The following is a 12557-nucleotide window of genomic DNA, read 5'->3' on the forward strand; positions in this document are numbered from 1 at the left end:
ATGGCAAAAGAGGAGACAGGGGGTTAACGGTTGTTAGCCAAGCCGCCTCCATTTGAGGCTACCTCCTCCTTTGAGTGCATCGACGCCTTGTTCTTTTTGGCTTGATGAGCTGCCATGACTGAGAACTTGGTGTTGACTGTGGTGGGATGAAGGCTTTGGGTTTTGAGCACATCCTTGATTTGACCTTTTAAAGATCTCATACATGGCTTCAATTCCTATAACGCCCCTGGGCTTTTGGGAAGATTTGATTTCCTTCTCTGATCGGTCTGGCCAAATATCAGTTTGTGATACGACCTCCCCACCCCTCCTTTATCAAGTAGTTAGCCCGATTTTTGGTGTGTTGATTGCATTGACCCCCTCTGGAGTGACCTCTTCCTCGTGAACCCAATCCATCCTCATCTACTTAATTTTGTACCAAATCCTTTCCAAACTCTAGCCTATGGAGTGATTAGAAACTCATATTGACTCCGCCAGTATGAAAAAAAATTAAAAAATCTTTGGAAGGGAGGTTGAAAATGCACAAAAAAATGTTGTCATAATCACTTACTGTAACGCCCCGAGACCGTTGTGCCAGGTGCCCTCCAGTTATTTGCTGTTGTTGCCTTGTCATTCGCTTGCGTGTTGCGTCTTGCCATGTCATCATGTGCATTGCATCATCATGTTTTAAAACTTGCATCCGTCCGGGTTCCCCCAGCCCGTCCGTTGTCCGTTCTGAGCCCAGACACACTTGCAAGCGCCCGCGGCATGTCCGATATATTATTTTATAAGTGGCCGGAAAATGTTCTCGGAATGGGATGAAAGTTGGCATGCGGTGTTGTTTTGTTGTTAGTAGGTTGCCTGCCAAGTTTCATCACATTCGGAGTTCGTCTGATAGCCCAACCATTAAACTATAGCGGCATTATAGCCGGGCACACGTCGGACGTTTTCGGTCTCCGAAAACAGTCGCCGGGCCTCCCTCTCTTCTCTTCTCTCAGCTCGAGACCGTCTACACAGCTCACTACCTACCGCCAGGCCCTACCTAACCTCTCTCGTCAGCCCGCGACCATCCTCGCGCGCGCGCCCGAAAGCTGTCCCGGACCCGACTCGGCTGTCACTACCGTTGTGTCCGGATCATCCCCGAACGTCTACAAAACATCACCATTTTCTTATTTGAACTCCCTACCTATTTTATTCTTGTCCGTCGGATTTCGATCCGATGATCCAAATCCCTCTCCTTTAATCCTTTTGCTATATATATCTAGCCTAACCCTAAAACCTAGGAGGCTTGTCCCTCCCCGCCGCCACTCCTCTCCCACATCGGGATCTCCTCTCGATCCAAATCCATCCCCTCCCAAATCCCTCTCATTTTCAACACCAGACCAACCCGAGCTCCTCCCTCGCTTGAACATGCCGCCAGCCACTCTTGCTCGATCTCCACTACAGCCGGTGCTCAAGCCCTCATCGCCCCCACCTCCTTCCTCTCCCCTCCCTGTCTTTCTCCCTCACCTCACATCTCTCCCTCTTCGTTTGCTCGAACAGGAGACCACGTCACCGCCCAGGGACGCCAAGCCATGAAGCTCCGTCGTCACCGAGAGCAAGTTCCTCCTGCCCCATGGAGCTACACTGCAGGACCTCCTCTACATCGAACCCAAGTCAGGCGCCCATGTCGACCAACCCTCGCTGATCCGCTTCTGCTTCGGCCTGCGTCGGATCCCGGTGTCCCCAGCTCGCCTGCTGCACCGCCAAGTCCGGTCGGCCTGCTCTTCGTCGTTTCCCGCTCCTCCTGTGCCCGCACCTGCAGATCGCCGCCGAACCAGATCCTCGCAACCTCTCTGTTTCTTCAGACGAACAGGAGCTCCAGGAGTCCATGGCGCCGCCCTTGCCTCGTCTCGCTCCGAGGGATTCGAACGCCAAGTGCCTCTGCCCCGTCCTTGCCTCGCCGTAGAGGTTTCTCCTTCGCCAAGTCCAGCGCCGCGCCCTGCTTCCTCTGAATCGAAGACGCACGCAGCCAGCGCCCCTGATCCTCGCGTTGACCGCGCCATGTACCCGCTCCTTCCATGTCCCTCCAGACAGAGCTCGATCCAGCCGACTCGGGCTCGTCCCACCGCTGCGCAAGGCCCAGCTCCTCCCGAGCCGGCTCCTCTCCACTTCGCCAGGCCCAGCCGATGGCCAGATCCGGCCCCGTGCACCCCAGCCCATCACCTCCAATGGCCCAAGGCCCAGGGTGAGCAGCCCCTGGTTTTTTTTCCTCTGTTCGTTGGGCCAGCCTTTAGATTCGGCCCATATCATGTTTTTTCCAGCGCCTGTGAATTTAGTATTTGTTCCAGAGAACGCAATTTTACAGAAAAGTCCTTCTTATTCATGCATTTAATATCTCCACAACCGTGCATCGGATTAAAACAAATTATATATGAAAGTTGCTTAGAATTTTGTCTAGTTTAATAATATGCAATTTTCATCTATGTTTAAAATGTTGTTGGTTTAAATTTGCTTAAGAACTTGCTAAAATGATTTATTTCATAACTAAATAGCCATAACTCGGAATTTAATAAACTTTATATGTAAATGGGGTAGAAAAATGCCTAGTTTAACATGGTGTACTTGTTTTGCATGTTGAACAACCCTAAAATTGTGTTTAGGGCAGATCAGTACCAAACCTAATATATGCATATGAGGAGTTCCCGGACTTGTTGTTTTGTTGTACCGGCCTCATTTAAACTTGCCTAGATTAGATAGTTTCATCATGCTTCACCTCTTGCCATGTTTAACAACATTTAATATTGTTGGGTACATAAACGAGTGTTAGTGCTTCTACTTCGAATACTCGTGCCCCGATTACAACACAAGACGACGTCGGCCCACGAGCCAGACCCAGGAAGTCGAACTAAATAACTTGTCGGGGTGTTTCGTCAATATGCAACTCCGTGGCATATTGAGCTCCACTTAATTTGTAGTGTTGTTTGTTGCACTTTGCCATGCCATGCTTCATTAAACTGGACATGCATCATAATTGTTTGTGCATCATGCCATGTCTATGTGGTGGTTGTTTACTATGTTGTCTGCTTCTTTCTGGTGTGCTTCTTCGGGTTGTTTCGGTAACGTCGTGTTTGTGAGGACTCGTTCGACTACGTCCGTTTGTCTTCTTCATGGACTCGTTCTTCTTCCTTGCGGGATCTCAGGCAAGATGATCATACCCTCGAAATCACTTCTATCTTTGCTTGCTAGTTGCTCGCTCTTTTGCTATGCCTATGCTGCGATACCTACCACTTGCTTATCATGCCTCCCATATTGTTGAACCAAGCCTCTAACCCACCTTGTCCTAGCAAACCGTTGTTTGGCTATGTTACCGCTTTGTTCAGCCCCTCTTATAGCATTGTTAGTTGCAGGTGAAGATTGAAGTTTGTTCCTTGTTGGAATATGGAGATGTTGTTCCTTGTTGGAACATGTTTACTTGTTGGGATATCACAATATCTCTTATCTAATTAATGCATCTATATACTTGGTAAAGGGTGGAAGGCTTGGCCTTATGCCTGGTGTTTTGTTCCACTCTTGCCGCCCTAGTTTCCTTCATATCGGTGTTATGTTCCCGGATTTTGCGTTCCTTACGCGGTTGGGTTATAATGGGAACCCCTTGACAGTTCGCCTTGAATAAAACTCCTCCAGCAATGCCCAACATTGGTTTTACCATTCGCCACCTAGCCTTTTCTTTCCCTTGGGTAGGCCTACCCAAGGGTCATCTTTATTTTAACCCCCCTGGGCCAGTGCTCCTCTGAGTGTTGGTACGACCGAGTAGACTGCGGGGCCACCTCGGGGCAGCTTGAGGGTTGGTTTTACTCGTAGCATCTGGGTGAGCCCTGAGAACGAGATATGTGCAGCTCCTATCAGGATTTGTCGGCACATTTGAGCGGTGTTGCTGGACTTGTTTTACCATTGTTGAGGATGTCTTGTAACCGGGATTCCGAGTCTGATCGGGTCTTCCCGCTAGAAGGAATATCCTTCGTTGACCGTGAGAGCTTGTGATGGGCTAAGTTGGGACACCCCTGCAGGGATTTGAACTTTCGAAAGCCGTGCCCGCGGTTATGGGCAGATGGGAATTTGTTAACGTCCGGTTGTAGAAAACCTAAAGTTGACCTTAATTAAAATACATCAACCGCGTGTGTTACCGTGATGGTCTCTTTCCGGCGGAGTCCGGGAAGTGAACACGGTGTTGGAGTTATGCTTGACGTAGGTTGCTATAGGATCACTTCTTGATCATACTTTTATCGACCGTGCTTTGCCTTCTCTTCTCGCTCTCATTTGTGTATGTTAGTCACCAAATATGCTAGTCGCTTGCTGCAGCTCCACCTCATACCTTTACCTTACCCATAAGCTTAAATAGTCTTGATCGCGAGGGTGTGAGATTGCTGAGTCCCCGTGACTCACAGATACTTCCAAAACCAGTTTGCAGGTGCCGAGGTTACCGTGCAGATGACGCAACCAAGCTGAAGGAGGAGCTCGATGAAGATCTTGTCCTTTTGTGTTGTTTCGTTCTAGTTGATTAGTAGTGGAGCCCAGTTGGGGTCGATCGGGGACCTTGTCGCATTTGGGGTTCTTCTTTTATTTTGGTTCCATAGTCGGACCTTGATTGTATTTGGATGATGTAATGCTTTATTCATGTAATTTTGTGAAGTGGCGATTGTAAGCCAACTATGTATCTCTTTCCCTTATGTATTACATGGGTTGTGTGAAGATTACCTCACTTGCGACATTGCTTTCAATGCGGTTATGCCTCTAAGTCATGCTTCGACACGTGGGAGATATAGCCGCATCAAGGGCGTGACAAGTTGGTATCAGAGCCTTCCCCGACCTTAGGAGCCCCCACTGATTGATCGTTTTTAGCAGCCGTTGTTGAGTCTAGAAAAATGTTTTGAGTCATTTAGGAATTATATATCGAAGAGATTAGGAATTCTTTTTACTCCCCATTCCCTTCATCGCTCTGGTAAGGTATCCTGACGTAGAGTTTTGACTCTTCTCTTCTCAAATTTCACAAAACAAATTAGGATCACGCGGGTATCTTGGAATCGTTCCGATGGATTTGTGACGAGAACATTGTTCTTGGTGCCTCCTGTCATTTAGGGGTTGTGGCAGTGTCCCGGGGAGTTGAGCTCCGAGGTGTTGTCGTCACAATTTTATCGTTGCAGTTCTGGAATACCTGAGTTTAGTTCGCCGACATCGAAAATCTCTTTTATGCAGTTGTTGGTGAGATAACCTCGACGCCACCCAGTACTGGGGTGGGAGTTCGGGAGTATTGCCATAACTTGTATAACGGATGCTTTTCGAAGGTTGAGGTAGACGATTTTCGAAGGTTTCTTGGTTATGTGTTGAAGGATGGATACAGCTGGATGTAGGATTTGCTAGATTTGGGTGAGATATTATGCTTCCCCTGTATCCCCAACACCTGATTGCATAACCGGAAAATTTCGGGAGTTTGTAAGTGGGAATTCAAGTAGATCTTAGGATATCTTTCCGACAGATGTATGATATGAAATTGGGGTTCGACGTCTAGTGGTCCGCCTATCCACGGTTGGTTTTACAGTGGTCTCATTGTGTCTTAAAGAGTCCTTGGCTATGCCGACTCGGGGACGCTTCGTATGTCATGTGCACTGCCTTGTACATGATGGTGCTATACGATCGAGCCCGTGTAGGCCCCACCATGAAAACTTCGGACGAGATCTCTATCATATGTTTGTTCCGGCTTATTCCGCAAGCCAATCCTTTGTTTTTGTTTTTGAGTTGTGGTATTCGAGTTGCTTCGAAGTCAAATGTTGATTCCATATCTGTTCCTAAGCGGTGTTCTCATACTCCTATGTGAATACCAATCCTTCATGATAATCGAGATTGTCATGCCAATTTCTTTTCAACTGGCGTGTTTCTCTTCAAGTGGATCCGATCATTTCAACTTCCGCAAGATCAATTATCACTTCTTCTCAACGGTGTTTGTTTCATCCATCTCCAAGTTGCCTTTGTTTTTTCCCCCCCCCCCCCCCTTTTTCCTCAAGGACTCGGATTCCTTAATCAAGCATCCTTTTATTCTTGTGAAGTCTCTTCATTCTTTTCTTTCAATGTTCTACCCGGTGGTTCACATGAAGATGCTCTTCTAGTTCATCATTTCTCACTCATTTTCCTTCTCCGGTGGATTCAATTCGAGTTTTCAGTGTTCATCATATTATTTTCTTTGTTTCTAATGTTATTCACATGTCAGTGCACCTCATAATCATTCCTCGTTTGCTATTCAATTGTTCCGGAGTGCTCAAGATATCTCGAGGTTGTTATCTCATTCAAGTCTTTTAATTCAACCGGTGCAATCTCTCTCTTTAAATCATCTCAATGGTGTTTCTCTTGAGTGGCCCCTAACCCACAGGTCTTTTCCCAGAATCTTACCTGACTCTTCTTATTTTCCCGGAGCTACCCTCAAATTCATCTTAAAGTTTGACGTAAGAATGATTTATCATCAGTCACATGCTTTTCTCCAAGATCTTTCACATTCTTTTCATCATTGGCTCAATCTCTTCGCTTTTCATTATTCCGGTGTGCCTCAATAATTCTTGGTGGTGTTTCTCGTTGTCATTCTCATCATTTGAAGACCGAAGAAGAGTTTACAAACATATCTTATCCGTTCTCTCAGAGATTCGTGGTTCTAGTTCAAGGCCATCCTCTCGTAATTGTTTTGATCGCGAAAATTCTTTTCACCCATCCGGAGCTATTCAAGAGCCTTCTCAGTTTGATTATCCGGAGTCCATCAATTCAAGTTTATTCATTCTCAGCTTTCAGTTATCATTCTCAAATCTTACTGGTGCATCATTCAAGTATTCTCTTATCAGCTCGTGATCGCTTCGTTCTCATGTATCTAAATTCTCTCAAGCTTCTTCATTCATTTGCTAATTCTTCCCGGTGTTGTCCTTATCTTTTCCTCGGTCATTTTAATTCTTACGGTGGTTAGTTCAAGATTTCTCTTCCTTCGTTATCATATCAATTTATCCGTTGTTTCAACCCTACCGGTGGTTCGTTGAAGACCTTCTCAAGTTTACGCTATATCTATCTTAATCCTTTCTACGAGAATAAGTAGTATGCCAAATCCGTTGCTTGTCATCAATTTAAATTGGTGAAGGATAAGCATAATGTAATTCTTATTCTTGTTTCATCGAGTAAATTCAATTATTCCGGAGGTTCATCAAATTCTCGGTTTCACTTGATTCATCTTTCTTTTCCAGAGTTTAAAGCTCTCTCAATTATTTTATCACGGAGATCCATCTAAATTATTACGAGGTTTCACCTTGTGTTTTCAACTTCTCTTTCTTTTCGTTATCCTTTTGTTTACCGGAGTTATTCATGGAGGCTCTACATGTTGGTTCATCAAGGAAATAATTCCTTCTCCAAGTTTTCATTGAGATTCTTTTCAACGGAGCTCAAGCCTTCTCCATCTTGCAATCCGGAGTGCAATTCTTTCACGCATATCTTTTGAGGTGGTGTTATGTCTTTCTTGATAATTTCCCTTCGTGCTCCGGGATTCACAAGTTATCGAAATGACATATTTAAATCCAGCAATCGCGTCATTGGAGTTATCTTGGGCTATATTTCACCTAAAGCCTTCCCTAAGGGTTGTTGCTATTTATGGTGCTCTTAAAGGACCCAAGTTCGTCTTTTATACTTCTGGTGAATAACTTTCTCATCTCCTTGTTCATACCAATCCAATTCTTTTTCCCGTGAGTGGCAGGTTGTCACCTCATAATTTGAGAAGTTTTCCATAAGTCCACTACAAGCTCACTCTTTTCATTATTGGTCTTCCAACAACTCCGTTCGACCCTTCTCCTAAAGATGTTGTCCAAGCTCATTTGAGGTAGAAGATGTTGTTTTCTCCTCCGTTCTTTTGATTCTATTCTTACATTTGTTCCGGAGGCATTGTGATGTTGCTCTCTTCAACCCATCTTCTTGTTTTGTCAGGATCGTGTTCTTTTCTTTTGCTTATCCTTTCAACCGGAGTGTTGTGTCCTCCATTCAAGTATCCTCTCATCTTGTCAAGTTCTTGTTAATTCCTTCCATTTTCAGTCGAAATGCTGCCCAAATTATATCATTCTTTTTCCTTCTCTATTTTGTTTTAACCGGGGTGTTGTGGCTATCATTCCTCTTTTAGCCGGATTCCCATCCAAGTGCCTTCTTTTTGCCAACTTCTTATTCTTTACCTTCCTTTTTCCAACCGGAGTGTTGTCGTAATTGATCTTTATTGTTCCTTGTACATCTCGTTTCTACCGGAGTGTTTGCATGTACTTCTTGCCCATTGTACCCCTTCTCTTATGTCTTTCAAAGTACAAGGTTCTAGTAATGTTCCTTATTCCTCTTTTCTAACGGAGTGTTTTCAACTTCGCTCATCTCTGTTGTATTCCCCTTTCAAATTGTTTAACCTATCAAGGTTCATGGTTTCACTCGTTTGTCAAAGAAGCAACTTAGTTTTACCTCTCCTCTTTCTCTTCCGTTGTACCTCCGGTGCCATTCTAGATCTCGGGACGAGATCCTCTCGTAGTGGTGGAGTGTTGTAACGCCCCGAGACCGTTGTGCCAGGTGTCCTCCAGTTATTCGCTGTTGTTGCCTTGTCATTCGCTTGCGTGCTGGTTCTTGTCATGTCATCATGTGCATTGCATCATCATGTTTTCAAAACTTGCATCCGTCCGGGTTCCCCCAGCCCGTCCGTTGTCCGTTCTGAGCCCAGACACACTTGCACGCGCCCGCGGCATGTCCGATATATTATTTTATAAGTGGCCAGAAAATGTTCTCGGAATGGGATGAAAGTTGGCATGCGGTGTTGTTTTGTTGTTAGTAGGTCGCCTGCCAAGTTTCATCACATTCGGAGTTCGTCTGATAGCCCAACCATTAAGCTATAGCGGCATTATAGCCGGGCACACATCGGACGTTTTCGGTCTCCGAAAACAGTCGCCGGGCCTCCCTCTCTTCTCTTCTCTCAGCTCGAGACCGTCTACACAACTCACTACCTACCGCCAGGCCCTACCTAACCTCTCTCGTCAGCCCGCGACCCTCCTCGCGCGCGCGCCCGAAAGCTGTCCCGGACCCGACTCGGGCTGTCGCTACCGTTGTGTCCGAATCATCCCTGAACGTCTACAAAACATCACCGTTTTCTTATTTGAACTCCCTACCTATTTTATTCTCGTCTGTCGAATTTTGATCCGATGATCCAAATCCCTCTCCTTTGATCCTTTTGCTATATATATCTAGCCTAACCCTAAAACCTAGGAGGCTTGTCCCTCCCCGCCGCCACTCCTCTCCCACATCGGGATCTCCTCCCGATCCAAATCCATCCCCTCCCAAATCCCTCTCGTTTTCAACACCAGACCAACCCGAGCTCCTCCCTCGCTTGAACATGTCGCCGCCAGCCACTCTTGCTCGATCTCCACTACAGCCGGTGCTCAAGCCCTCATTGCCCCCACCTCCTTCCTCTCCCTTCCCTGTCTTTCTCCCTCACCTCACATCTCTCCCTCTTCGTTTGCTCGAACAGGAGACCACGTCGCCGCCCAGGGACGCCAAGCCATCAAGCTCCGTCGTCACCGAGAGCAAGTTCCTCCTGCCCCATGGAGCTACACTGCAGGACCTCCTCTACATCGAACCCAAGTCAGGCGCCCATGTCGACCAACCCTCCCTGATCCGCTTCTGCTTCAGCCTGCGTCGGATCCCGGTGTCCCCAGCTCGTCTGCTGCGCTGCCAAGTCCGGTCGGCCTGCTCTTCGCCGTTTCCCGCTCCTCCTGCGCCCGCACCTGCAGATCACCGCCGAACCAGATCCTCGCGGCCTCTTTGTTTCTTCAGACGAACAGGAGCTCCAGGAGTCCATGGCGCCGCCCTTGCCTCGTCTCACTCCGGGGGATTCGAACGCCAAGTGCCTCTGCCCCGTCCTCGCCTCGCCGGAGAGGTTTCTCCTTCGCCAAGTCCAGCGCCGCGCCCTGCTTCCTCTAAATCAAAGACGCACGCAGCCAGCGCCCCTGATCCTCGCGTTAACCGCGCCATGTACCCGCTCCTTCCATGTCCCTCCAGACAGAGCTCGATCCAGCCGACTCGGGCTCGTCCCACCGCTGCGCAAGGCCTAGCTCCTCCCGAGCCGGCTCCTCTCCACTTCGCCAGGCCCAGCCGATGGCCAGATCCGGCCCCGTGCACCCCAGCCCATCACCTCCAATGGCCCAAGGCCCAGGGTGAGCAGCCCCTGGGTTTTTTTCCTCTGTTCGTTGGGCCAGCCTTCAGATTCGGCCCATATCATGTTTTTTCCAGTGCCTGCGAATTTAGTATTTGTTCCAGAGAATGCAATTTTACAGAAAAGTCCTTCTTATTCATGCATTTAATATCTCCACAACCGTGCATCGGATTAAAACAAATTATATATGAAAGTTGCTTAGAATTTTGTCTAGTTTAATAATATGCAATTTTCATCTATGTTTAAAATCTTTAAAATGTTGTTGGTTTAAATTTGCTTAAGAACTTGCTAAAATGATTTATTTCATAACTAAATAGCCATAACTCGGAATTTAATAAACTTTATATGTAAATGGGGTAGAAAAATGCCTAGTTTAACATGGTGTACTTGTTTTGCATGTTGAACAACCCTAAAATTGTGTTTAGGGCAGATCAGTACCAAACCTAATATATGCATATGAGGAGTTCCCGGACTTTTTGTTTTGTTGTACCGGCCTCATTTAAACTTGCCTAGATTAGATAGTTTCATCATGCTTCACCTCTTGCCATGTTTAACAACATTTAATATTGTTGGGTACATAAACAAGATCGAACTAAATAACTTGTCGGGGTGTTTCGTCAATATGCAACTCCGTGGCATATTGAGCTCCACTTAATTTGTAGTGTTGTTTGTTGCACTTTGCCATGCCATGCTTCATTAAACTGGACATGCATCATAATTGTTTGTGCATCATGCCATGTCTATGTGGTGGTTGTTTACTATGTTGTCTGCTTCTTTCCGGTGTGCTTCTTCGGGTTGTTTCGGTAATGTCATGTTTGTGAGGACTCGTTCGACTACGTCAGTTTGTCTTCTTCATGGACTCGTTCTTCTTCCTTGCGGGATCTCAGGCAAGATGATCATATCCTCGAAATCACTTCTATCTTTGCTTGCTAGTTGCTCGCTCTTTTGCTATGCCTATGCTGCGATACCTACCACTTGCTTATCATGCCTCCCATATTGTTGAACCAAGCCTCTAACCCACCTTGTCCTAGCAAACCGTTGTTTGGCTATGTTACCGCTTTGCTCAACCCCTCTTATAGCATTGTTAGTTGCAGGTGAAGATTGAAGTTTGTTCCTTGTTGGAATATGGAGATGTTGTTCCTTGTTGGAACATGTTTACTTGTTGGGATATCACAATATCTCTTATCTAATTAATGCATATATATACTTGGTAAACGGTGGAAGGCTTGGCCTTATGCCTGGTGTTTTGTTCCACTCTTGCCGCCCTAGTTTCTGTCATATCGGTGTTATGTTCCCGGATTTTACGTTCCTTACGCGGTTGGGTTATAATGGGAACCCTTGACAGTTCGCCTTGAATAAAACTCCTCCAGCAATGCCCAACATTGGTTACCATTCGCCACCTAGCCTTTTCTTTCCCTTGGGTAGGCCTACCCAAGGGTCATCTTTATTTTAACCCCCCTGGGCCAGTGCTCCTCTGAGTGTTGGTCCGACCGAGTAGACTGCGGGGTCACCTCGGGGCAACTTGAGGGTTGGTTTTACTCGTAGGATGTCTCATCTGAGTGTGCCCTGAGAACGAGATATGTGCAGCTCCTATCAGGATTTATCGGCACATTCGGGCGGTGTTGCTGGACTTGTTTTACCATTGTCGAGGATGTCTTGTAACCGGGATTCCGAGTCTGATCGGGTCTTCCCGCTAGAAGGAATATCCTTTGTTGACCGTGAGAGCTTGTGATGGGCTAAGTTGGGACACCCCTGCAGGAATTTGAACTTTCGAAAGCCGTGCCCGCGGTTATGGGCAGATGGGAATTTGTTAACGTCCGGTTGTAGAAAACCTGAAGTTGACCTTAATTAAAATACATCAACCGCGTGTGTTACCGTGATGGTCTCTTTCCGGCGGAGTCCGGGAAGTGAACACGGTGTTGGAGTTATGCTTGACGTAGGTTGCTATAGGATCACTTCTTGATCATACTTTTATCGATCGTGTTTTGCCTTCTCTTCTCGCTCTCATTTGCGTATGTTAGTCACCAAATATGCTAGTCGCTTGCTGCAGCTCCACCTCATACCTTTACCTTACCCATAAGCTTAAATAGTCTTGATCGCGAGGGTGTGAGATTACTGAGTCCCCGTGACTCACAGATACTTCCGAAATCAGTTTGCAGGTGCCGAGGTTACCGTGCAGATGATGCAACCAAGCTCAAGGAGGAGCTCGATGAAGATCTTGTCCTTTTGTGTTGTTTCGTTCTAGTTGATCAGTAGTGGAGCCCAGTTGGGATCGATCGGGGACCTTGTCGCATTTGGGGTTCTTCTTTTATTTTGGTTCCGTAGTCGGTCCTTGATTGTATTTGGATGG

This window comes from Triticum urartu, chromosome 6, assembly GCF_003073215.2.
Source record: "Triticum urartu cultivar G1812 chromosome 6, Tu2.1, whole genome shotgun sequence".
Lineage (NCBI taxonomy): Eukaryota > Viridiplantae > Streptophyta > Magnoliopsida > Poales > Poaceae > Triticum > Triticum urartu.